Raw genomic sequence first — 26,538 nt, 5'->3', positions numbered from 1 at the left:
TAAGTTTTAGTGGAGAGTCACTATTTTTAAAACAGCAAGATAGAATGAAAGGGGTGGTCAGTTTTGTATTCTGGTACTATGGAATACAGTAGGATGGCCAATACATTTAAATAGAGCATTGAATGCTTTTGAATAATGATGTTTTATTTTAATTTCTCCAAATGTTTAGTTTTTTACATACCTGAATGGAATGGACACAATTCCTTAGTCAGGGCATAATTAAAGTTCTTAAAATCTGTTTTGCTTCAGTCTTTTATGCCTGCCAAGAATGTTCTAATTTGTAACCACAATGTGACCTGAATTGTGTCTTTCTGTAGTTCATAAGAGGTTACTTGTATCAGTAGCATCTGTAAATGCATTTAAACATTCTTTGTCTTAGTCCAGTGTACCTTTAGCCCACATTGCTCATTTCTGTTGCACCTCTTGATATTTTACAAATTTACATCTTTCAGTTCATAAGCCAGTCGTTAGCTGTAGCAATTTCAGTAATCACTGCTGAATGTGTCTTTTTCTCTTGAATTACAAAATCTAGTCTAGTGTGGATTGATCCCACATGATCATCACTTCATTATTTTCAGTAATCCTTTGTGTTCCATGTTTCCATTGCCTCTCGACTACCTGCATGCTGTGATGCTTGCACTGACACCAGTGTAACAACCTTGCCACATTATTATGTCTTCCAGTACACCCTATTACAGCCTGCTACGCAGTGCATAAATGTGTCTAATTCTATACTGCAAAACCTACATTTGTCTTCATCCCATACTTTTTCTAAGGCTTTTCTGAAGCATCAAGCACACAGTCTGTTATATTGAACTATCTATTAATCTGTCATCGTTTGGTTTAAATTCACCTCACCTGGGTCACTTGTGCATCACTTCTTGATCAACATATGATTGTTCCTACAGGTCTCTATATTTCCAACTACAATTATGGGCTTTCCATTTCCAGTTTCCTTTTTTCTGACCAGTTTCTTTGTATTTTATTTTGCTTTTTTTTGCATTTTTCTGTTGCTGCCTGTTTATTGTCCACTTCTGGTTTGATTTCCATGCCTGCTTGTTTCCTAAAGGCTTCTGCTAGCCAAAACAAGAATGTCATCTTAGACTTGATTTTTTTCTTGTTTTACCACTTTTACTATGTTTGGGTTTGATGATAATGCCAGTAAACATGTATGTAATCCCTCAATCAGCAACCTGTATGTATAGACAATTTCAAGGAGGCCTATTCCTCATTTAGACTGAGGCATATATAAAATTGTGAATGAAAAAAGATGAGAGCAGTCAACACGAATAATGTCACCAATGCAGATAAAATCCAAAGTAACCCACGTTGAAGTCCAAAACCAGTCAAGGTGGAAGTATAAAAAATCATTTATTTCGAAACAGAAATGAGCGCTTTCGCATAGTCAAACTATGCTTCATCAGATACATTAACTCAATGCAATTCATCAAATATATATACCCCCAGCATTTTGGCGGGCTCATTAATTATCACACTTTATCACTTAAGTAAATTAATCACCATAGAGATGGGATCAAAGAAATAAAACACATTATATTTCACTTACAATTCACCTAGTGTCATAAATCACCAAGCACATCATGCCAACAAAAACCAACAACGTTTACGAGCTCCAATAACGCTCAAAACTGGATAGCGTCATTCAGACAAATAAATATCTACTGGAGCTGCTATAAAAATATATTTGTTCTTACAAATATTATCGCTCGCCCCTTGATGCCATATCAATGACATCGGAACTTTACTTACAAATACATTCCGTCGCTGATCAACTTGTACATAAAGCTTGAAAAAAACATCCATGATAAATATATGCCATGGTCGCAGACAACTTATAAAAAGAGAACTTAATCCACAGTTAGCTTTAAACTTACGTACATATCCAGACATCAACAACGAGACATTCGCTGTATAGTCAACCCCTCCTTCTGTACGCAAATGATGTCACATGTATTCAGAACACCAATGGAGTACCTCAAGAAGTTAGTTGGTAGTCTCCTTGGTCCTAGTGCCAACATTTTAATGCATATAATAAATGTTGAATAACGGCACTTCAGTCAGATCAATTCCAGCCAAAAGAAAGAAAACAAATACCCACTCATATGGAACATGACCATCAATAACACTCGGATACTAATATTAGTTCTAAATGCATTGATTATAGAAAAGTGGCTATTGTACTTACAAGTTAATGTCTCATAAATACTATATATGCATACTGGATATACATCGTATTTCTGGTACATAACATAAACTTACCAATAAAAGAAATCTCATGTTAAAGTATGTTCAGATAAAGTTTAAAACATGGCTATGAATCAGTATAATCTTAATATATATTAAAAATATATGTTAAAAGCCTGAGCTACAAGTATCCTAATTACATAATATATTACTTCCGCCTAGAGAGGCAATACTCACACTGTGACACTTGATAAAAACATATCCATTACAAACTAATGGGCATGTGTGAAATTGTACGCTGCTACATAAACAATAAATACACATTGTATATAGCAAAACATGCATAGAGTCATCTGCAAAAAATTGCTACAATACAAACCCATCCCTAACAAGAGAACCTTGAAGGTCTGATATTACTATAAATAGTATAACTATAGAGATAGCAGAGCCCTAAAAGTCTATAACTAACACTATCTGCATTCAACTAGCACAGGTTTCAAAGAGATGGAATGATTTAAACCTGGTGGAAGGTGTGCCGCTAACTTTAGAATCCATTGCAACTCGGCTTTGGCCAACATATTCTCAATACTACCCCCCCTTAAAGTAGGTACAATTATTTGCAAAACCCTAAACTTGAAAGAGTGGGAGTGATTTTCCTTCACATGTCTGGCTAGTGCATTGCTTTCCTCTTGTTTCCGAATTTCATAGAGGTGATCATAAATACGATCTCTCAACCTTCTCTTTGTTAAACCTATATAAAATGCTGTACAAAAGGAGCAGGTAGCCAAATATATCACATTTTTAGTGTTACAGTCAGCATAGTGTTTGGGTTTAAAGACTACATTCATATTCTGATGTTTATATTCCTGTATTTTACTTAGATTATTGCATCTAGGACAATGTAGACATGGGTATGTCCCTTTTGTTACTATATCTCCACGTAATAGACAAGTAGATTTACCCACATTGGTAATATGTTGATCATTACAAAGTTGCTTCTTAAGATTATCACTATTCTTATAGCAAAATTTAGGTGTGGGGCCTACTATATCTCTAATTTGCTTATTTACCGTGAGAACATTCCAGTTCTTCCTAATTATTTTTCTAATACTCTCCACTTCATTAGTATACTTGATGACATAGCATACTCTATTGCCATACGAGGTAGAATCAAGGGTAACTTTATTACTGTACCCACTTGATGTGAACAATTTATCATTGGTGACATAATCAATGTCACCAATAATTTCCTGCCTTATTTTTCTCACCATATTCATATCATAGCCCCTTTCCCTAAATAGGAGCTCCATGGTGTTGGATTCCTTGAACAAGTCATCTTTATTTTGACAAAGTCTGGACACTCTAGTGAATTGACTTGTCACTATGCCCCGAAAGGTATAGGCTGGATGCATACTGTCTGGTGCTAACAACGCATTTTTCCAGACAGTTTTTCTATAGAGTGTAGTTGTAATTTTACTTTCATCTGTCAATCTTAAAGTAACGTCCAGAAAATTGACTTGCTGACGTGAGCTCTCTACAGTGAATCTCAAAAAATCAGTAGTGGTTTGTAGATGTTTCAGGAAGTTCTGAAAATCATCAGTTGAACCCTCCCAAATTATAAGTATGTCATCTACAAACCGTTTGTAATATTTTATATACCTTGAGGACTCATGGGTAAACAGGAACAACTTTTCCCACCAGTATACTACCAGGTTACATCCATGGTTATGAGTGAGCATGTCTTAGCCTTTTCCAAAAACAGGATCAGATTTAGAAAGATATTCATACATCTCTAAACTGATTTGTCTACATAATAAGAGATCATAAATGTTGTCTTTAACTGTTTGTATAATAGTGGAAACTTGTTGAATAGAAATACGTGTATAGGTAGTATGATCAGATAACAACTCCCTCATACACTTCACATATTCTCCTGAGTCCATTAACACTACACCCCCCCCTTTGTCAGCAGGTTTCACAACCAACCTGTCATCACTCTTTAATCTAACCAAGGCATGACATTCCTCTCTATTGAGATTATAAAATCTCCCTTTCTTATTACGTGTCACAGAAAACAATGCATACATATCATTTTCACACATATCTAAAAAGCATTGTACCATAGGATGTATTGGGGGTGAAAAAGTACTTCTGTTCTTAAACATGGCCAATGATTCAATCTTGCTGTTGCTGTTCTCATCATCCGCAAACAGTAACTTTAGGCAAACCCGCCTGCAAAATAGTCTTAAGTCTAACAGGGTAACTTCTAAGGACGCTCTGGCCGCAGGGATAAATGTAAGCCCTCTATTAAGAAGGCTAAGCATAGCTGTATCAACATCGTAGCTGGAAAAATTAAAAACCAGAGTCAATATCTGGTCTTTCTGCTGGGCATATTCCGCTCCTCGGAATATTTGCGTTTTCTCGGTCCCCTGCTGCTGGAACGCCCCCTTGGTTGTTGAACATATTTCCTTTGATAGGGTAAAAAAGGGGGGTTCATGGTCCCCTTAACACTATTGCTTTTGGGTATAGCTCCTGTGTTCCGATAACCTTGTAGAGCCTCTTGGTTGGGCGGTGGTGTATCTATAGCAGGGAACTCAATGGGGTCCAAGTCACTGACCCTATTGGAAGAAATCACTGTCTGCGTGGTGGAAAGAGTATCATTTAATTGTAGTGACAAATTATTAGCAGTATCTAAGGTTGTTATAGCATTCTCACGATTCGCTGTATTCTGTGTGGAATTGGACTGACCATCATGGTGTCTAGGCCACACAAACACGTGGCCATTTTGAAAGTCCAAAAAGTCTCTCTTTAGCTTATGTTGCTTAGTCTTGCCCAACCTTTCACTAAACGATTTTACTTGTGTGAGAACTACACATAGTTTCTCACTACAATATTCTGAACTGAAACTATCAACTATCTTTTGATAGAGTATATCTGTTTTACTGCGAAGGTCTATTTCCAGTGGCGAAAAGTACTTCAATAGAAGTCTCACATAGTCAAACCCTAAGTTGATATTCAAATCCTGCCACAAATTTATATCTTTCAGTTCATAAGACAGTCGTTAGCTGTAGCAATTTCAGTAATCACTGCTGAATGTGTCTTTTTCTCTTGAATTACAAAATCTAGTCTAGTGTGGATTGATCCCACATGATCATCACTTCATTATTTTCAGTAATCCTTTGTGTTCCATGTTTCCATTGCCTCTCGACTACCTGCATGTTGTGATGCTTGCACTGACACCAGTGTAACAACCTTGCCACATTATTATGTCTTCCAGTACACCCTATTACAGCCTGCTACGCAGTGCATAAATGTGTCTAATTCTATACTGCAAAACCTACATTTGTCTTCATCCCATACTTTTTCTAAGGCTTTTCTGAAGCATCAAGCACACAGTCTGTTATATTGAACTATCTATTAATCTGTCATCGTTTGGTTTAAATTCACCTCACCTGGGTCACTTGTGCATCACTTCTTGATCAACATATGATTGTTCCTACAGGTCTCTATATTTCCAACTACAATTATGGGCTTTCCATTTCCAGTTTCCTTTTTTCTGACCAGTTTCTTTGTATTTTATTTTGCTTTTTTTTGCATTTTTCTGTTGCTGCCTGTTTATTGTCCACTTCTGGTTTGATTTCCATGCCTGCTTGTTTCCTAAAGGCTTCTGCTAGCCAAAACAAGAATGTCATCTTAGACTTGATTTTTTTCTTGTTTTACCACTTTTACTATGTTTGGGTTTGATGATAATGCCAGTAAACATGTATGTAATCCCTCAATCAGCAACCTGTATGTATAGTCAATTTCAAGGAGGCCTATTCCTTCTTTAGACTGAGGCATATATAAAATTGGCAAAGCCTGGTTCTTATATGTCACTTGATTGGAATGAAGCAATTTTCTTCTGTTCCTATCATACTTATCCAGCTCTTTTAGGGGTAAGTGAATTACCCCAAAGCTATATGTTAAAACAGTAAGTGCAAGCTGATTTATAGCTTTAACTTTATGCCTAGATATCAAAGCAATTTTATTGTTCCTTTCATTCTTCTAAAACACTCCTTACTGAGTGGTGTTCTCATTTGTTTCTGCCCTGTTGCTGACCCTTCATTTATTCAGGATATGTATGCACTCCCCCTTGTTCAAATTCTTTTATAGCACATTCTTCCCCACATTTTTTTCTCAATTTTTTTAATTTTCCTATTTCAAATGTTGCTTTTGCATACTTGTCAAGATCAAATGTCATTCTTATGTCATCTGAGAAGGTTTCAATGACTTGTACATGTTCTTTCTGGTGTTTACCTGATGAATTGTAGAGTTTTATATCATCTACAAAAAGTAGATGAGATCTTTTAAGAGGCTGATTTTCTTGGAGTCAGACTGAATCCATCATCTAGGCTGTCATATAAACAGCTTAATGGGTTGAGGCAGAGCAGTAATAGTAAGAAAAAAATCATCCTAGAATATTCCACTGTGGGTCATCACACCTTAAGTAGTAATTTGCTCTTTTTGTGGTTCAACTGCAAAGTGGTTTGCCACTTTTGTATAGTAAATGCGATAAAATTTTTCAATGTATAATATTTTTTGTAAATTTGTAAGCATTCATCCAGGAGTGAGAAATGGTATCAAATGCTTTTTGTAATCTACCTATGCCATAGCGAGATTCCTGTTCTTTTCATAGATCCCCATTATGGCATTGTTTAATAAAAATATGATTCTTAGTTCTGAAAGACTCTCTTTTATTTTCCTTCAGTTCTAATGTCATGATTGAATCTTTAAATGACTGTATGCACTGTCTGCATCAGTTTCTCTGTATAGCCTACATGTTGTTGAGATACAGATTTTTGGTCAGCAGTTCTTAGGGAGGATTGCCAGCACACTTCTAAGTATAAGTATGACATTCCAAATTGTTAGCCAGGCTGGTGGCATTTCAGGGTGTACGTATAGTTATTTTATACTCAAGACTAAATCACAGTGCAAACATTTGTCCAAACAGGTGAACAGAAAGGTAACAAGCATAAAAAAAAATGCCAGCCAAGGGAGGCACAGCCAGAAGAACACTGGTCTAATGAGCACCTCCATTCCAAATGTAAAACAGGACCTTCCTCAGATTAAAAATTCACTCACCATTTCAATGATCTTCTTCATCTTTCAGCTGCTCCCATTAGGGGTTGCCACAGTGGATCATCTGTTTCCATTTCTTCCTGTCCTCTGCATCTTGCTCTGTCACACCAACTACCTGCATGTCCTCTCTCACCACATCCATAAACCTTATCTTAGGTCTTCCTCTTTTCCTGTTTCCTGGCAGCTTCATCCTTAGCATCTTTTTCCCAATATACTCTGCATCCCTCCTCAGCACATGTCCAAACCAACATAATCTTGCCTCTCTGGCTTTGTCTCCAAACCTTTCAACCTGGGCTGACCCTCTAATATACTTACTCCTAATCCTGTCCACCCTCGTTACACCCAGTGCAAATCTTAACATCTTTAACTCTGCCATTTCCAGCTCTGACTCCTGCCTTTTTGTCAATGCCACTGTCTCCAACCCATATAACATAGCTGGTCTCACTACCCTCTTGCAGACCTTCCCTTTCACTCTTACTGGTACTCGTATGTCACAAATCACTCCTAATACTCTTCTCCACCCACTCCATCCTGCCTGTACTCTCTTCTTCACCTCTCTTCCACACTCACCATTACTCTGAACTATTGATCCCAAGTACTTAAAGTCATCCACCTTCGCCACCTCTACTCCTTGCATCCTCACCATGCCTCTATCCTCCCTCTCATTCACACACACATATTCTGTCTTAGTCCAGCTGATCTTCATTCCTCTTCTCTCTAGAGCATATCTCCACCTCTCCAGGGTCTCCTCCACCTGTTCCCTACTCTCACTACAGATCACAATGTCATCTGCAAACATCATAGTCCACGGGGACTCCTGTCTGATCTCGTCTGTCAACTTGTCCATCACCATTGCAAATAAGAAAGGGCTCAGAGCTGATCCTTGATGTAACCCCACCTCCACCTTAAACGCATCCATCACTCCCACTGCAGACCTCACTGCTGTCACACTACCCTCGTAAATATCCTGTACCACTCTTACATACTTCTCTGCAACTCCTGACTTCCTCATACAATACCACAACTCCTCTCTAGGCACCCTGTCATATGCTTTCTCTAAATCCACAAAGACACAATGCAACTCCTTCTGACATTCTCTGTACTTCTCCATCAACACTCTCAGAGCAAACATCGCATCTGTAGTGCTCTTTCCTTGCATGAAACCATACTGCTGATCACTAATCATCATAGGTTCATAGGTTTATACTAGGCTATCTGCCCTAAGGCATTTATAAGCCTAGCCCAACGTTTTGTGGCTTACGCCACCCCTTATATGAAAAAATACTGTGCCCATTAGTTTGTTGTGCCTCTGTCCAGCAGTGACACAGAGATGATTCCCGGGCTAAACCTACGATCGCCCATCCACAGGTCAAGATTTCTCTTGAACAGAGCCAGCGAGGTGCTCTGCCTCACATGGACCGGGATTTTATTCCACAGCATAGGGAGTCTCTGAGTGATAAATCTATCCCTCCAGCACGTCCTATTTATATCCGTGCTAAGGTTTAAGTCGCTTGCTCTAGTGGTTTTGGTGGATTTGGATTTTTTAAGGTGGAGCATGTCCATTAATTCCAGGTTGGACATGGCCTTGTATGTCAGGCACATGTCACCTCTGAGCAGACGGTATGCGACTGAATAGAGCTGGAGTTTCTTCAATCTGGCAGCATATGGCAGATTTTGGAGTCCCTTTATCCTTTTGGTGAGGAACTTTTGGGGTCTCTCCAATTGCTGCAGATGTCGGGTGAGATACATCCCGAATGGGGCATTGTACTCAATCATTGGTCTGATAAGTGAAGAGTACAGGGGAACAATGACCTCACTAGATCTGGATGTGAATCCCTTCATGATCAGGTGGGCAATGTAGAAGGTCTTTCTAACCACTTTAGCAACGTGAGTGTCAAAAGAAAGGCCACTGTCAACCTGGGTCCCCAGGTCCCTGATAACCTCTTCTGTGCTTAGTGGATTGCCACCTATATGGTAGCTTGGGGTTACCTTGTTTTTCCCGAAGGGTATGACTATACATTTTTGGCGTTTAACTTCAGGCCATGGCTCTGGCACCAGCTATCTGTTTCCGTGAGTCCCTTCTGAAGGATATCCGTGTCCGATGCACTTTCCACTATGGCGCCCAGTTTGCAGTCGCCTGCAAACTTTGTCAGCCAAAGTCCTCCCATGTTGGCCTGTACTTCTGAGAAGTAGATGCCGAACAATAGGGGGCCAAGGACCGAGCCCTGTGGGACACCACTTGTGACCGGCTTGGAGTCTGACATAGCGCCAGCAACTCTAACCCTGTGGGTTCTGTCCTTAAGCCAGTTTGCAACCCATCTTGTGACATATGGGTTTACATTTAAGCTGGTAAGTTTTTCTACAATACCCGAGTGGGGTATTGTGTCAAAAGCCTTTGCAAGGTCAAGGTAGGCCGTATGGACTGCCTTTCCCTCATCAATGGCCTTGGTGACTGTTTCGAAGAAGTCGACCAAGTTCAAAAGGCATGATCTGCCCTTGACGAAGCCAAACTGGGTCGGGTCCAATGTCTGCAAGTCCCCTATATCTTTGTTTATGAGCTCCATTATGATCCTCTCCATAGCTTTGCAGACTAGACTTGTTAAGCTTATAGGGCGGTAATTACCAGGGTCCGTAGAGGCACCGCCTTTGTGGAGTGGGACCACATCATGTCCCTTCTTAACGTAGCTTCCACTACTCTTTCCCATAACTTCATGATGTGACTGATCAATTTAATCCCTCTGTAGTTACTACAGCTCTGCACATCAACCTTATTCTTAAAAATCGGTACCAAAACTCTTTTTCTCCATTCCTCAGGCATCCTCTCACTTTCCAAGATTATATTAAACAATCTAGTTAAAAACTCCACTGCCATTTCACCTAAACACCTCCATGCTTCCACAGGTATGTCATCTGGGCCAACAGCCTTTCCATTCTTCATCCTCTTCATAGCTATCCTTACTTCCTCCTTGCTAATCCATTGTACTTCATGATTCACTATCCCTACATCATCCAACCTTCTCTCCCTCTCATTCTCTTCATTCATCAACCCCTCAAAGTACTCTTTCCATCTGCCCAACACACTCTCCTCACATGTGAGTACATTTCCCTCATTATCCTTTATCACCCTTACCTGCTGCACATCTTTACTAGCTTGGTCCCTCTGTTTAGCCTTAGTGTCCAACCTTTCATACAACTCTTCATACACCTTATCCTTAGCCTTCGTCACCTCTCTCTTTGCCATGCACCTCATCTCCTTATACTCTTGTCTACTTTCTTCATCTCTGTGACAATCCCACTTCTTCGCCAACCTCTTTCTCTGTATACTCTCCTATACTTCATTATTCCACCACCAGGTTTCCTTGTCCTCCTTCCTCTTTCCAGATGTCATACCAAGCACCTTTCTAGTCATCTCCCGTACTAGCTCTGCTGTAGTTACCCAGCTATTTGGTAACTCTTCACTGCCACCCAGTGCTTGTGTTAACTCTTTCCTGACCTCAACCTCACAATTACCCTTTTTCAATTTCCACCATTTGATCCTTGGTACTGCCCTTACACTCCTCCTCCTCTTCTTCTTGATCACCAATGTCATCCTACAAGCCACCATCCTATGCTGCCTAACTACACTTTCCCCGGTCACCACTTTACAGTCTCCAATCTCCTTCAGACTGTCTCTTCTACATAATATATAATCCACCTGTGTGCATCTTCCTCCTCTCTTGTATGTCACCCTCTTCTCCTCTCTCTTGTTAAAATATTCACCACATGTCCATCCTTTTCACAAAATCCACTACCATCTGACCTTCTGCTTTCCTTTGCTTAACACCATACCTACCCATCACTTCCTCATCCCCTTTGTTCCCTTCACCAACATGCCCATTGAAATCTGCTCCAATCACCAGTCTCTCACCCTTGTGTACAGTCATCACCACTTCATCCAACTCACTCCAAATATTTTTTTTTTCATCCATCGCTCACCCAACTTGTGGAGCATATGCACCAACAACATTCATCATTACACCATCAGTTTCCATCTTCATAAACAGCACTCTATCCGACACTCTTTTCACTTCCAGAACACTCTTAGCATACTGTTCCTTCAGGATAACCCCTATACAATTTCTCCTCCCATCCACACCATGATAAAACAATTTGAAAAGTTTGAACTATACCTAGCCTTGTTCCACATCCATCTGGCCTCTTACACACACAATATACCTACCTTCCTTCTGTCCATCATATCAGCTAGCTCTCTCCCTATACCAGTCATACTGCCAACATTCAAAGTTTCAACGATCACTATCACAGTCCTAGCCTTTACCTGACTTCGGGCATGCCTTCCCCTTCTTCTCCTCCTCCTTCAGCCAACAGTAGCCCAATTTCCACCAGCACACTGTTGGCCAACAGTACTGGTGGCAGTCCTTGTTAACCCGGGCCTCGACCGATCCGGTATGTATATCTGTACTGTTGTCCGCATGTATGATTTGGCAAAATTTTACGCCGGATGCCCTTCCTGATGCAACCCTCCCAATTCATCCTGTCTTGGGACTGGCACAAAGAAATACACTGGCTTGTACATCCTATGATTTCAATAAATAGTCTATTAACACTTAAAAGGGTTAAATTATTATTATTTTTTTACTATTTTTATTATTTTTGATACAAAACATGTATTTTTGATGTGCAGATAATTTAACATGTTTTAAACGAATTTTTAACATTTGGCTATAAATATTTTATGTGTTGTATGCTTTAAAAGGAAATATTTCTGCAGTCATATAATTAACATTTTGGCCAAATGATGACAGTAGAGAAGTTTATAAAAGAGGAAATGGTGAGTAAATGTGTAATCTGAAGTTCCTGTTTATGTTTGAAATGAAAATTATCAGTAAACCAGTGTTCTTGTGGCTTTACATCCCCTTGGTTGGCGATTTTTGTTATGCATGGTGTAAAGATGTTAATACCTTCAACCAGATGTTATGTACAGCATCTGGACCTGACATTTTCAAATTAGAAGCCCTTCTTAACTTTTTCTCTATCTCATTAGCAGTTGCTGCATTACAATCCATATCCTTTGTAACAGGGTTCATTACTCCTTCTTTTACTTTTTTTTATCTATCTGTCTTCCTTGTTGAGCTAAATTTGGTCCTCATGGATATTTCTTTAGAATTCAATTTCCTCTATTCTTGATGCTTCAACTATTGTTAGTTTCTTCTCTACCTCCCTGTAGAACTTCAGTGGTTCATCCCTAAACTATTTGCATTGTATCCTTTCTTTTTTATTTCTCAGTGTATCTCCTGAGTTTTTTCAAACTGTGCAGAGACATTTTCATTTATTTTTATAAATGATGTGACTTAAATCTTGATATATTGATATGAGTGTACTCGTGTCCTGAGGAAGGTGTGTGCATTACATGTGTCATTACATGTGTGAGTCTCACTGTAGCATGGCAGGCACTTTATTCCCTTATGACATATATCTTGTTCTAGTACACCATAAGATACAGAAAGTATTGTGTTTGCAGTGCAGGACACATTGACACCTGTAGTGCATTGCATTGCTGAGCACAGTATTACACATGTATTGTATCTGCAGTGCTGAACGCAATGTTATATCTACAATAAACCTGTGCTGAGAACTTTGATGTCCATATACTGAACACCTATACTGGCCATATGTGTTTTGTCCGTGCAGGCCATTTACATACATTCTTAAATGGGCATCTGAAATTTACAGCTCAGAATTGCTGGAACTGCAAACATAGAGTATGTAATAGTGACAACACATGAACTCTACAAGGCATGGAAATAAACCAGTACTATAAAATATACCTCTTTTCAAAATTGTTAAATGAAAGCAAATTGTTTTTTTGCGGATCAATGTGCCACTCTGCACTCTTTCTCATGAGGTCAGGGTTTTACCACCACACCCTGTTAATCTAAGCATGCTAACATCAAAAGTCTTTCTAACCCAGATAAAAAGGAAAATTTGATTTTAACATAAAAACAAGTTTTCCATTTTTTTTGACATCATGCCACTTCAGAATTAGTATATTAAGAGTACAATTCCATCTCACAAATAACTTGTTATAGAAAGTAGCACTTTTAATAATGGTACATCATGTATGACCATGTCATAATGCATAAGCTCAGCAATTCAAGTTTATTGACAGAAGGAATCAACACAATTGGCTGGATATAACACATTTTTGACTTTAGAGGAGTCACTAAAATTAAAAACAATGACTGCTTCCCATATGATATAAATAATGTTGGCCTTTACTACACTCTGGTGTTCTGCAGTTCTATGACAATAGAGAAAGATGCAATGTTTTGTGATATTATTGCACAGTTTGTGCTTTCAGATATGACATATTTGAACAGAGTGTATTATTAACATAACATTTTTGTTCTCAGTAAGGGAGCCATTGGTATACACACACAACAGTAAGAAGAAGGGGAAGAATCTAAGTATGGCATGGATTGACTACAAAAAAGCATTTGATAGTATCCCACATTCATGGATAAAAGAGTGCTTAAAAATGTATAAGATACACCCTACACTGATTGACTACATTACAGTAACCATGAAACAGTGGCAGACCACTTTGCAATTAAGCCATGATAAAGGACAGATTACTATCCCAGGGATAAAAATTCAAAGGGGGATATTCCAGAGTGACTCTCTGTCACCGTTGCTATTCTGCCTTGCCATTAATCCATTAAGCTGTTTACTTAACAGTTTAGGCCATGGCTACAATTTGTCTCCTAGAAAACAACAAACTGTAAATACTTCTCATCTTCTCTTTGTCGATGATTTAAAACTGTATAGCTCATCAGATGAAAAACTGAAAGCACAACTGCAAGTTGTCAAAGCTTTTTCAGATGATATTGGAATGTCATTTGGTCTTGATAAATGTGCAAAAGCAACCTTTCAAAAAGGAAAACTGCAGCACCAGGAAAACATCAGTTTGGTACAAAAATGTGATATAAAAGAACTTGAGCAAGAGGCAGTGTATAAATACTTAGGAATTGATGAAGGGTCAGCAATAAAACATGAACAAATGCGAATAAAACTCAATAAGGAGTACTTTAGAAGACTTAAATTAATCCTGTAAACAGCATTGACATCTAGGAACAAGATCCAAGCTATAAATCAATTTGCTCTTCCTGTCCTAACTTATAGTTTTGGAGTGATTGACAGGCCCCAAAAAAGTGTTGGATAGACTGGATATTAAAACAAGAAGGATGCTTCATTCTCACCAAATGATTTAGAAAAATCAAGGTATACCAAGATTATATATTCCCCATTCCGAAGGAGGGATGGGCCTCCTTGAAATTCATTACATGTATAGATCTGCAATCATGGGATTCCATACACATATCTACTGACCTCACAAGATCCAAATGTAGTGAAAGTTTTGAAACATGAGGAGAATAAATCTAAGATGATGTCTCTGCTTAATTTAGCAGAAGTATATCAATGTCAATCAGGTATGGAAATCAAACCAGAAGTAGATAAAAACCAGGCAGCAACTGAATGTGCCAAAAAACAAAAGAAAGAATATAAGGTGAAGGACCAGATGAGAAGGCAAGAAATGTGGAAAAAACATAAATATAGTTGCAAGTATAGAAAACATTTGGAAGAGCCTTGTATTGATCAAGAACGAATGCAGGAATGGTTAAGGAGAGGTGAATTCACATCAAGAAATGAAAGGTTAATATTGGCAGCCCAAGATAGTGGGCTACATACATGCTGCTTTACTAAGTTCATTGAACATGTGGGAGAAACAGACAAATGTAGGTTTTGTAAAACCGATTTGGAAACAGTCACACACCTTGTTGCTGGTTGTGATGCACTAATGGCAGAGGGACTGTATACTGAAAGACATAATAATGTGGTGAGACTGTTGCACTGGAGATTATGCAAACATTATGGTATCGAAGTGGTTGAAAAACACTGGAAACATGATCCACAAAGAATCATAGAAAATGATGAAGTTTATATCATATGGGAGCACCCATTACCAACAGTTCAAAAGATAGATGCTATAAAACCAGATATAGTGGTCCAAGAAAAGAAGACAAAAATAACATTGATCATTGAAATCAGCACACCCAGTGACTACAGTGTTTTGCATACAGAGAGACACAAAGTCATAAAATACTTAGATCTGCAGACAGAAACAAGAGCCATGTGGAAGAAAGATACCCAGACAATCCCAATTTTAGTAGGAGCAATGGATCTTATGAAAACGAATCTGCAATCATATTTAGATATGTTACCAGTACATATAACCCTGTACGAATTGCAGAAGGAGTCATTACTGGGCACATTGCGGGTGCTGAGAAGAGCACTTTTGGCTGACATCAAAGAGTGAAACAATACTAATTTCATGAACTTTAACCGTACTTTAACTTAGGAACGAGGCCCATTCCCGTCATGGTATTAGAAACCCAAAAGACTTGGAGAAATTAAAAAAACAGTAGAATATCATAGCACTGCCGTATAGGCTCCTGTTATTCTTCCCTGTGTGGGTGCTGTGCAAATGATACCTATCTGTAGTCATAGGAATGATGGCAACATTTAATTTTTGTCAAAACTAACAGTTTGTACTCTCTGTCAGTTCTATACATGCTGCATTGGTTTGGGGATTGTTAACGAGCTATTGCTATCATTATGTGAGAAATGCAATCATCTTCACATGGGTGCTGATATCTTTATGTCCTGCCGAATGCATATCTAAATGTTGCGTTTGTGAGATTAATGAGGAATACAGCATGGAGGAGATCACAAGTACCTAGACTTGTTTTATTATTTCGCTACAAACAACTGAGACATGAGACATGACTGTCCGAGGAATATCTTAGTTAGAAGTAATCAGGAAGACAACAGATCTGCAGCCCACCTGTGCAAGCTGAAACAAGTATTTCAGCAGGGAACAAGTCCCCCTGCAGTCCTCACATGGGGAACAAGCCTCTCACAACTGTCTATCTTAGTTTTATGTGGATAGATAGACAGGTAGATACACACTTCTATGTGTATATATATATATATATATATATATATATATATATATATATATATATATATACATTTCTATACACACACACAGACACACACACACACACACACACACACACACGCACACACACGCGCACACACACACATATATATGTATCTCATACACTCTACCTCTGGAGTAGCCTAGCGCTTTAGCAATGGGGAAAGGAGAAACTCCACAAAGCAGTATGCAGTGGTCTTGGACAAACAGTGATACCATAGTGCTATAGTGCCCCTGTATGAATAATATAAACAACAATTAAAAGTAAATTTTACCAGTGGTGATTGAGGTGATACAATTCATTAAACTGGTCTGTATAGTGTAAGCATTTTATAAATTAACAAATTACCAGCAGTGAGTGATGTTGACTTTTACAGAACTTTTGACATGTATAGTTGTTCATCATAGTGACTGTGTATGTAATGAGTTGATATATTTTGTGATAAATGACTGTGCAAAATGCTACTACATTCCAGAATGTTGTTGGCAATGCATTTCAGATGCAGGAATTAACTGTTCTTGGATTGGCATCATGTTCAGGTTTCCTGAATACTGCTTCTGCAAGTGTTAGGTTGCTGGAATTTGTAATGGGTGCTTATAAAAGGCACAACTACAAAATAATACCATTGAAAATTATGTTATTCTAGACAAAGAAAAGATATGAATATCCATATGTCCTGCATATTGCTTCCACAGGCTGACGAGTGTTTAGTGTCTTCTCTCTAGTATTAACAGTTTATATTATATTGTATGTAAACAACAGCATGTTTGTTATACTGTCTCTAAACTTCATGCTGTCATATATTGATTTCAGATGGTGTCATATTTCTTAACGGATTAAGTTTAGATAGATGAATTGTGTGATGTGTATTGGATGTATGGATGTATAACAGGAATTTTTAGTGCTCAGGTTTGTTATGGAAGGGTTGTGTTTGCACTATATTATTTATTTATTTATTTATTGACATTTGATTGCTTGGAAAGTCCGACCTGGTAGAACTCCATTTTCAGTGGAGGCCTGGGGAGAAAAGCTCAAAATTATTACAAAACATTTTAAAGAACAATAATTTTACAGTTTTGAAAAATAAAACAAAAGTATCTGCAGTTTAAATAATTATAACATATTATACATAATATAAAAGCTTTGGGTTAGAACTGATACAAAGTATAAGACAATCATTTACTATTCAGAGAAATTTTCTACAGGTCACAGAGAACTTAAAGGTAAGTTTTGTAATTATATCAAGTATGACTAATCCTGCAGTGAGATTTCACAGTGCTTGCCTACATCATATTGTCTGCAAACTACATTTTTTGACATTTCTTACCATTACTGGTTGCATTGTATTCATGCCTGTGGAATGGTGGACATCACATGATGGTAAACGTCTCTAGAATCAGCATTAATGTGACAATCTGGCCTTGTATCATTGTTAAGTTCATTTTTTTTTCTAAAAGTACACCCTATGTGTTTGGTGTCCAGGAAGTCTGAGGATATTTAAGCATTTTTTTCACACTGCAGGTGTAATTGCATAACTATAGCATACATTAGGGGGACTGTAGACTGCCTTGTATACATGCCAGGGTTATATACTGTAATTGGCAGGTTCTTTGCATTGTACTTCATGTACTTTGCAGGTGCCATGATGCATATATAGTTATAGTTATAATTATACCTAAAGTTTTAGTTATAAGTATAGTTATACCTATAGTTAAAGTTACAGTTATACCTACAGTTATAGTTACAGTTATAGTTATAGCTATAGTTATAGCTGTACCTATAGTTAAAGTTATAGTTATAGTTATAACTATAGTTAAAGTTACAGTTATAGTTACAGTTATAGTTATAGCTATAGTTATAGCTGTACCTATAGTTAAAGTTATAGTTATAGTTATAACTATAGTTAAAGTTACAGTTATAGTTACAGTTATAGTTATAGCTATAGTTATAGCTGCACCTATAGTTAAAGTTATAGTTATAGTTATACCTATAGTTATAGTTACAGTTATACCTATAGTTATAGTTATAGTTATACCTGCAGTTATAGTTATACCTATAGTTGTAGTTATAGTTATACCTATAGTTATAGTTACAGTTATACCTGCAGTTATAGTTATACCTATAGTTGTAGTTATAGTTATACCTATAGTTATAGTTACAGTTATACCTGCAGTTATAGTTATACCTATAGTTGTAGTTATAGTTATACCTATAGTTATAGTTACAGTTATACCTGCAGTTATAGTTATACCTATAGTTGTAGTTATAGTTATACCTGTAGTTATAGTTACAGTTATACCTGCAGTTATAGTTATACCTATAGTTGTAGTTATAGTAATAGTTATTCCTCCAGTTATAGTTATAGTTATAGTTTTACCTATAGTTATAGTTATGGTTAAAGTCACCATTATAGTTATAGTTATACTTATATACTTATAGTTATAAATATAGTTATAGTTGTAGCTATACCTATAGTTATAGTTTAAAGCTCTGCATCATTGTGCTGACACTGTAGTCATTCATTGTACAGTATGCATTCATGTGCTTTTCTTGTCATCATGTATATTGAATGATGTATTGCTGCCCATGTGTTTACATGGCTTGACAGCACATGGATATTCTGCCATGTATCTGTGTTGGGCACCTACCACTGATATGGAGAAATTGTATCCAGACATATACATCCAAGTACTTGGCATGATTCTCAGGCATTCACACTGCAGTGTTGATGCCATATCATATATAGCCAACAAGTGTCCATATATGTCCAACACTTTCAATGTTCCTTACAGCTGAATATGTCTGTTCTCCAGTACTGATTCTGCACATGTTTTGCAGTAGGCAGGTTAATGACTTTACTAAAAAATCACTGAGTTACAGAATGTTGTATTGCATGTATACATACTTTTGTGATATGCACATCTTAAATGGGGTGGCTATAGGTAAAGAGGGTCTGCTCCTTAACCTATGGTTTGGACACCTCAAAAGTAGTTTCTGATATGTCTGCCACAGAAATGCATGATGGTTTGTGACAAGAGCCTTGTTGTGTGGTTCTCAGTCTTTAAGTGTAATGGCAACATTTTCTGTTAATTGTATAGCTTCATGCTGTTGTTTAGAGGTGCATATTACCACTTAGTAGACATGTTTGGTCCTGCGTTACTGAATTTGTGTTACAGACAGGTAGTTGTATCACATTTGTGAGGGTATATTTAATAGTTAGGATGGATTTCTTTATGTATGACATAAAGATATGTAGATGTTCTACCTGTTGTATTTATTGCCATAACAATGTCTGGGTTGCACACTCGGGCTGCAGTTTAGTGGACATTGTACACAATTTTTAATTTGTCTTTGTTGCATCATAACTATACTTCACTATAGTTTGCTTCTGTATGAATAAACCGTAAAGTTCACTTGGTAGCAAACAGTCATTGAAGACTATGCAACTCAGTCAGCATATGCTAACACTGGCAGTGGTCAGTTTGAATCACACATAATTATCATTCATGAAGCTGTTTGTGCACACAAGAATGGAGGTAATGCATTTATGTCTTTATGTGTTGTTATACATACTTCCTTATAACAACAGAATTTTCTGTATTCATCTCAGATGTTGACCGGCATTAGCTGAATTTTGTCCTTCACAGTTTATTGTGTTGTGTAGTGGTAATTTTGCAGTTTGTTTGGTGTTTTTTTAATGTTAAAGTTTTGCATTGTATTCATGTCCACAGCTGGAGCATGTTAGGAGTACAGTAGTCAGATAATGCTACTCTTTTTGCCCCTCTTCCTCATCATCCAACACAGTACATGTCTCCACTCTTCCCCGCTGCAGAGGTAAAGAGCAATGAGAGTTTATGCAACATCATCTTAGGTGTTTAGACAGTAGCTGTGTGCACCTAGCCTTCCCCGTCACCTCATCACCAACATTATGATGTGACATGTAATAATTATATAATGCAGGGACACCAATCGCTCATACAAGAACCTCTCCTTCTTGGTTGTTCCAGCTCCTTCAGAAACTTGGTGCTTCCTACTAGCTTTCTCAATCATCATGGGAGAATCATGTACAAGGACACACCCCCAAGACGTCAACACCTCATACCTCTCCCACCCACACTCCCCACTCCACCCTGGCATTGTTGAACCACCTTGTTGAGACTTAGAAGGTATTTATATTAACTCAGTGTTGCTTTTAATTACTGTCCAAATGACATATTAGAAACTTTTTTCTGCGCAAAGGGCATTTGTAAAATAGTTGTGCAATCAGTTTATTGGTTCATTGGTTCATTGTTTAGTACTAAGCTAACTGCCCTTGCGAGCCATTTTAAGCCTAGCCAATTATCCCTTGTGAGACTCAAACCCTGCACCTTGTGTTTGTAAGGCAAACACCTTAGCCATTAAGCCACCCTCCCAAGTTGATCAATACTTCAATAGACAGTTGTAAAACAAAATCTAACATGCTGAGCAAAAACTTGCTGCCACACTGGATGGGTTTCCAATGCTAAGTAGGACTTTTTTCTGGTTTATGGGTTTGGGCAGTCAGTCTGTATTCTAAAAGTTACTGATCTTCAACTTCTCAGCCACTGCAGGCTGAGAGAGTTAGTTACATTTGTGCTGTAAGAATGGCTCCACACTGGGGAATGTGTATAGTCTTTGTGTAGCAGCTGTTGCCTTTTTCCTTCCACACAGTGAGGGCAGGGTGGGTAGGAGTATGTAGTAATTTCAGTACATGTTCTTGCTAAAAAGGGTGAGTGGCAGATAAAGTTACAGTTCCATACCTCTCAACTTCTTAGATCAAGAAATCTGGACAAAACCTAAAATAATGGAGGAAAGACCAAAAATAGGGACTGATTTTTAAATATTGCCCTTATAAACTTAGAAGGTTGCTAGAATAGCAGGATTTGTTTCAGTATGCATTTTCTGAAGGACATGAACTCTGAAACTGAAATGTAGTAACTTTGATCTTCGGTGATTTGCCAGAAAATGACAAATTTTATGACAGACCAAAAATATGAAGCAAAAATCTGGACATTCTGGGAAAATCTGGACAGTTGAGAGGCATGTGTAGTTCACCTTTTAGACTAGTAGAGTAGTAAAGGAGTAGGTATTTCAGTGTGACTTCTGGTCACAAAATAACCAACCCAGTCAGTAAAAGGGTCACACAGACAAACCATTTAATAAAAATTACAAGAAAACCACCCCAAGCTAGAGACTTTACTCGGCAATACTTAAACCTTCCATAGTGGAGATCCATGAGATACATGCTAATGATTTCTTAAGGACATACAGAGTTTCAGCAACATGGCTTATGAATGTCCATGATGTTTTTACTTTTTACATCTTTATGTTTTGGCATGAAGTTTTTATCTCCATGCTGTGCAATACCTCACATTTCCCATAGTGGAGATCCATGGGATGCATACTGGTGCCCCCTTAAGAGCATGCAGCATTTCAGGTGTGTGCTAGGATGTGTTTCTCCCATGGAGAAAGAACTGTTGTACCCATTAAGGCGTAAACAGTCATGGGCATTCAGAAGCCATGTATCCATAATAATAGTATGTCCTTACCAGCTCATTAGCATGCATCCCATGGCCATAAACTACAGGAGGTTTAAGGTATTAATCAATAAAGACTCCAACCCTCTGTTTTTTCTTGCAGTTTTTTTTTTCTGGCCACGGAAGAGGAGAGAGAGAAAGGCATTGCAAATGACCTTCTGGACAATAGGGGGTGGGGGAGTAGAGGTACATAGGTTTTTTTTTTTCATCTGCAAGATTATAGCCACTTGTTTTTCAGTTAACACAAGAACCATTCCTCAATTTCTGAAGGGGAAATGAGGTATTTTTGTCATGAGAGATGTAAACTGCAAATGCATTACACACAAAAGTGCCCATGCATCTTGTATGCTAGGTATATATATGTGTGCTTAGCTGTTTTACTAAATATATAACATGCTGTGACCTGCCTTATGTTGTAGTCTGCCTTTAGTACTGTGCATTTTGTAATTTTGTACAGGGCTGTCAGTATGGTATTAATATATATATTATTAATATAATATAATATATATATATATATATATATATATATATATTTATAATAATATATGGCAAATAATGCACATTCATCTGGCTTGTTTTATTGAAAGATGTTTGTTTCCGTATGACTAAACATTGTGCATAACTTCTTTGTTGTAGTGGTTCGCAGCTTGCATTTGCTGAATCTGTATATGTTTGCAAGGCCATGCTTCTGTCTTGGAGAAAGACTGTTTGTCTAGTCACACTGGCTTAGATCTATGTCAATGTATAACACTGAATAATATTTCCATTAAAATACTGAAACATTTTCTATACTGAAAGAAGAATATTCCCCACAAACAGCAGGGATAGTCACATTGAGCCTTAAATGGATCATTACATGCTATGGAATGAACATTCAAGTTTTCAGCTTATTCTTCCAAAGGATAAAATATATTCAGCCATGATACTTAGGCACCCCACTGCTAATAAATCACAGTTTTGCATAAAATATCTCATGTGCAGCTTCATGTCTTTCTATCTATGTGTATATATATATATATATATATATATATATATATATATATATATATATGTATATATATATATATATATATATATATATATATATTACTGTCTAATGAATACATAGTCAAGAATTTATTTACAGTTTGTATTTTATTTTTACACAGATGGATAAGAATACCATTTCCTTCAAAACTGCTGAAACATCATCATCATCAACAGTCATCTGTGTTTATCGATACAGTCCAGACAGTGTACCAGATGCAGATCAGAAGGCATATGACTTGCTCTGCTGAAAGATATCTGACTAATAAATAGAATTTCATGTATGCCAGTAAACAGTGGGATATATGTCCATTTTCAGTAGAGGCCCGGGGAGAAAAGCTCCAACAGTCATTACAAGTTAAATAGAGAATAGGCAATACAAAATTAAAATTTATAAACAGAGCTAGTTAATACACATAATACACAAATATGATAGGAGCAAAAACCAAAAGTGTAATCATATGATGTATTAAAAACAAAAAAAAAAAAATATATATATATATATATATATATTTTTTTTTTTTATTACGAAAGTCATACTGTGTATATGTGATAGCATATATCCACATAGATGTTATGAAGAGGGAGAGCTATCAGGATATCGGGAGAAGAGAAAGAAAGAATCATGTAAGAAGAAAAGAGAGAGAGGAAGAAGGAAAGTTAATCAGGGTTGGTGCAGGAACAAAGCCAGTGTTTATTAAGATGCTTCTCAAGAATACCGTAACAATGCTCATAGATGCTTTTATGTAAAGTTTTTTTCTGTCTTTCCTATATAAAACACCTGACATTCTGGACAGGTAGCTAAATAAACAATTCCATTAGTGGCATAGTTCCCTTTGACTATATGAACTCTAGATTTCTGTTAATTACCCAATATCAGCATTGTATCAATTGTAATAAAATAGCATTGCTTACAACAACCACTAGCAGATGTACCTTTTAATAGTGCTATACACCCAGTTAATGCTCCAACTTTCATTGTCTCAATTGTTTTTTTATTTTTTTTCCATTTTTGTAACAAATTTTTGGAGCATGACCCAATATATTTAAGACTCCTATATCAGCTTTAAATATATTCCAATTAGTTTTTATAATAGGATCATAGGATTACTAGGCTATTGGTCCTAGAGCCTTTACAAACCTAGCCATGTTATACCCTTGTTCCCTCACAGACCAAGATATATAGTCTATATTTGCACATGAATCTATGATGAGCACTGACTGTCCCTCTCCAAGAAGGACATAGGTGAAACCCTGGGGTAAATTTATGGCTTCCGATCCAATTGTCCAAGTTACGCTTAAATAGGGTCATTGAGGAGCTCTGTTTTACGTGAGTGTTAGTAATAAAGGTCGAATCAGTGTTATATAATAGTATCACAGCTCAGTCACATACCCCATTGATCTCCCTAATGGAAATTATTGGCTTTTGTACTGTACCTCCCGTGGTCATTTCACAGAATGTTAATAAATGTGTTTCTAATAAACCAGTACCTAATAATAGTACAAGTTTCTTTCCCCATTCATCTAAAACCTCAGTACTACTTTTAATTGTAAAATCTAGGGGTTATTCTTTTTCAATAAACTTATTTTCCAGTTTTTGTTTTTCCAGTAAGAAAGTATCTTTATTGGAAATTACTCAGTCTAGCAAGTCTAATAAATTGCCCTACCAAGTTACGCTTACATGAAAAGGTATGACAACTACAGCAGTATAAATAACTATTGGAAAAGGTTGGATTCTTATAAATATTAGAAACAAATAATTTATCCCTTTTATTTATTTTATTTATTTTACATTTGTTGACCGGGTTAGTCCGACTGAGCTAGTAGTCCTTTCTCAGTGGAGGCCCGGGGAGAAAAGCTCCATGGAGTTACAATTTAAGATACAGTACATTGCATGAAGGTATGAGCAATAGCTCTTAACACATATCGAAAATATACAAAGCATTAAATTAGTTACAATAATAAACAAGGATACACAAAATTGAAACAAGTTATACAGTAGGTGAATAATACAAATTCAAGACAATAAGAGTAAGTAGAGTGAAGGTAAAGATAGGCAGAGAGGTTATAGAATTAGCAATAGTTACATGTAAATAATCAATCTCATCTGATGTATGGATATATGTAAAATTCAAAAATTGGTAGAATTATTTACATATTTCATAAATTCAGGTATTTTATCAAGGTTATCATTCCAAATAATAAATATATCATCCAAATATCTAAGGCATAGAGTTTGCAATGTGTTGTATATTTGGAATTAAAGACAAATGTCTTCTCCCATAACCACATTACTAATTTTGCTGCATCCATTGCTACTCCTTTAGCTTACTTGTAATATTCTCCTTCAAAATATAGGAAGTTGCTGTTTAGCACAACTTCCATTAAGTTATGGAGAAAGTAATGGGTGCAACACTAATGTTAATGCAAACATGTACATAAGCACACATATGTAGACATACACATGTTCATACACACACACGCACACACACGCTCTCACAACACATATGCAGACATACACATACACATGTTCATACACACACACGCTCTCACATTAATGTGCACAAGTGCACTTGAACAGACACACGCACATACAAACACACACAAAATGTTCATATCTTTTTCTGTTTAACACTGCACACCACCAAGGAGGGAATTATACACAATGGCATAGTGAGAAAGCCTGTCTGGCACACAAGACTCAACAGGGAAATTCCTCCATGTTCTGAACTGCATTTTTTTAAGACTACTGCAATTTGTGCTTAACAAGAATTTTTGCTGTGGGGATAAATATTGCACAATGACGGGACTGTGCTATTGTATGTCTATCATTGTTTGAAGACCATTTTGTCTTACAAGACAGAGTTAATCCTTTTAAAACTAATATTGTTGTGTGTCACCTCTTTATTAGTGAGTGCTTTTGTATTTGGCAGGTTAATATCGATTATATAAAAGATTTTCATGCATATTTGAATTCAGGTAATTTTGGTTTTGTCAGGCTAATGACAAAGACATTTTTGGAGGTAGATAATAATATTGTATATGAAACAAATGTTAAACTCACTGTTTGCCCCAGATGTGTACATTACAGGAGTGCACACCCATTTGAAACAAATAAAAATATTGTGTATGATTTATTTCTGAAGTATAGGAGGAACAGTATAAACTTTTAAGACTATTTTGAACATATTGTTCATAAAAATCAAACATTTATTTAGAGAATGACAAGTAAGATGTATAAGAGTTTCTAAAATGGATAGAAATAGTCTTCTTTTGGATAAACCAAATATGAGTATTTAGTGTCAAGAGCCATTAACTTTTATTACTGAATGTATTTATTTTGCTGATAAGATAAGTAGCAGTATTTATTCCTATTGGAATGCATTAATGTTTGATGCCACACTTACAGAAGTAGCAGATGCTTGCCCAGTGGCTGCTGTCTTAATAGGAAAGAATTTAAAGAATATCTTGATGAAAGTTAAAGCCATTAAAGATGCATATAGATCCAACAGAAGCAATTATGAATGTTTTACTTGTAGTAAATGCAAATATTGAGTTGCAAAGCCAGAATT

The 26,538-nt window shown here is 36.9% G+C and overlaps 1 long non-coding RNA gene across 1 annotated transcript in view; it reads left to right on the top strand.

Moving 5' to 3' along the window:
• Nucleotides 1–23,410, top strand: part of LOC122793734 — a 442,301-nt gene extending 418,891 nt beyond the window's left edge. The window contains exon 3 of the long non-coding RNA XR_006363522.1: nucleotides 23,089–23,410. This is a non-coding gene — a long non-coding RNA (uncharacterized LOC122793734). The remainder of the gene's footprint in view (nucleotides 1–23,088) is intronic.
• Nucleotides 23,411–26,538: the final 3,128 nt, after the last annotated feature.

This window comes from Protopterus annectens, chromosome 2.part0 (genome assembly GCF_019279795.1).
Source record: "Protopterus annectens isolate FY-2018-M chromosome 2.part0, PAN1.0, whole genome shotgun sequence".
NCBI lineage: Eukaryota > Metazoa > Chordata > Ceratodontiformes > Protopteridae > Protopterus > Protopterus annectens.
The sequence above is the reverse complement of the archived record's forward strand: the minus strand, read 5'-3'. Positions and strand labels throughout refer to the sequence as shown.